Here is a 2,511-nt window from a genome sequence, read left to right as displayed (position 1 = left end):
CTCTCCCGCTCCCTTTCTCTCTCCCGCCCCGCCACCGGGCGCGGTGCCACCCGCGAGGTGCGTGTCCCCCACAAAAACCGCCCCTCAAACCCGCGGTGCCGTCTGTCCAAGGAGGTTTTTACAACGAGACGGGGAATCGCCTCAGGAGGCGTCGGAGCCCTCAGCAGTTCCTGCTTCCTGACAGAGGAACAAAGCAGGCGCGTTCCCTGCCGTCTGTGGCGATGTGGGGGGACTGGTCACCGCCCCGATGCGACGTGAGAGTGCATTTAATTGCGCTGTCGTGCAGCTCGTCTTCTTGTCCCAGCAGCCGATGGAGCTGGTACCTCTGGAAGGCTGCTTTTGGCAAGTTAGTTACTTGTCTATCTTGGGTTCGCAGGCAATAAGCGAGGCTGCTTATCTGGCCTGGCTTCCGAAGAAAACCGGCTTCTGTCAGTTTGTGGTCCCCCCCGCCTCTGCCAATGCCGGCAGGTGTGACAGGCAGCCAGAGGCCTCAGATATATTAAATTCTCCCTTTCTGACTTTATTGAGGAAAATATACCTTCTGAACTGAGTGAACTGCCCCATCCCCGCAAGTGTTCACGGGCAGGTTGGATGGGGCTTGGAGCAACCTGGTGTAGTGGGAGGTGTCCCTGCCCATGCAGGGGAGCTGGAACTTGATGGTCTTCAAGGTGCCTGATTCTGTGACTGGGACAGGGCAGGCAGGCACCTGCCATGGACTGTGCCCCGTGGAGCTCCCCTGGCTGAGGGAGGAGAGTGCTGGGGATCACAGGAGCTGCTGAGGCAGGAAAAAGGACTCCCTCTTGCATGATTTTCCCTGTCACTGGTGCTGCCGACAGTATTCTTCATGTATAGGGAAGCGTGGTGGCTTCTGTCCCGCCTCCCACGTTTGCCTGGTGTGCTGGCAGGATGCTGCAGGCCACCTGCTTGGAAGGCTTCTGCACTACATCAGGCAGCCTCCCTGGCCCTCGGTACACGTGTCTGACTTTACAACCTTCCTCTCGTGATCCAGAAATGGGTTGTTCCTCGTGCTGTGCACGAAACTCAGGCCTGTTCTGAACCACCTTTTTCAATCTTTGTTTCTTATGTCTTACACTTCTGCTGGAGTCAGTAGCAAAATTTACATGTAATGTAGCAGAGTTAGCCTTGATAAGAGCAGGAAGGGGAATCTTTATATTAGAGGTTGTATTTTTATCCAACAATGAAATAAATAGTATTCAACCCCAATGATTTTCCTATTTTTTTTTTCCTTCAAAACCTTATACTGTGTTAACTCAATGATTTTGATTTCTTCTAGTGACCTATTAAAAAATATCTTTTTTTAGCTTACCCAAAATTGAAATAATAAAAAACATACAAATAAGAGAACAACCAGAGGCTAAAATGTCAATAACAAATACGTAGGAAGGCCTGTCAGAATAAGCCTTCATACTTGAGATCCGAGTCTGAAGTGTCTGGATATGAGCAGCTGCCAGGTTTAATATTTAACATTATGAGCAATACTAAATATATTGACTAAGCACAGAGGACTTCAGTCTAGCTCAGTGTACCTTATTGCCCTTTGACCTTTCACAAGATTTTTTCCAGAATCACTTCTTAATGGGAAAAGGTGTGCAACCTTTTATTTTGAGAAGTGGGGAGAAATTTAGAGACTCACTTGATTTCAGGCATCTTTAAGAAATACAGATGACAGTAAGACTGATTTATGAGGAACAATCTTGTTTCCAGAGAACATATTAACCAGTTATATAAAAATATGTGATTAGTTTGTAACATTTGTCTTCATTAGCTCTCATTACACTTTTTCAGACAGTATAAAAGCATTGTGAGTTCCACTTTACAGATGGTGTAACTGAAACACAAGTGGGATAGACAACAAGCGATACATAAATGCTTGAGATGTGGTTGGGAATGCAGAAGCATTTTTTAAAAGGTAGGTAGTTTTGGAGTCTACCTTCAATGGGATTTGGCAGCTTGCACACTTCAACAACTCCTACGAGCTTCCAGTCTTTAGACACCTAAATAACTTTAGAATCTACCTTAAAGTGACTCACCTGGTGCTTCTTCAGAGGCTAGAGGTCCCTAAGGGAGGGTATTTTATCTGCTACAGTACTTTTTTCCCAGGCCACTTTTTTCCTAGTCCTAATCGAGTATTACAGGAACGTTTTTGTTTGAACATCTCTGCAATGTTATCTTCTTTTTAACCTTGCAAATGCATCTCTCTCTCATTTTGTACTGTTGCATTATGTGTGAGGTAGATTTGTCCATTCATTTTGGGACAAAGGCTGGTTCTAATGTCGAATGCAAGGAGCAAAGCCATGCACTGGGCATTGCAAACACTGGAAATGAAAGGCACAGCAACCCATCCATTCTCTGTGCCCATTCTGCTCTGCAATGACTTCTTTCACACCTTACTTATATGTGGGCAGGTTGTGCAGTAACTGAGGATGCACAAGCCTGAAGCAGATGTTGTGTGAGCACATGGGGTCCAGGAGCAGCATGGCCACATTCCTG

Source organism: Chaetura pelagica, unplaced genomic scaffold (assembly GCF_000747805.2).
Source record: "Chaetura pelagica isolate M959 unplaced genomic scaffold, ChaPel_1.0 scaffold109, whole genome shotgun sequence".
Classification (NCBI taxonomy): domain Eukaryota; kingdom Metazoa; phylum Chordata; class Aves; order Apodiformes; family Apodidae; genus Chaetura; species Chaetura pelagica.
The sequence above is the reverse complement of the archived record's forward strand: the minus strand, read 5'-3'. Positions refer to the sequence as shown.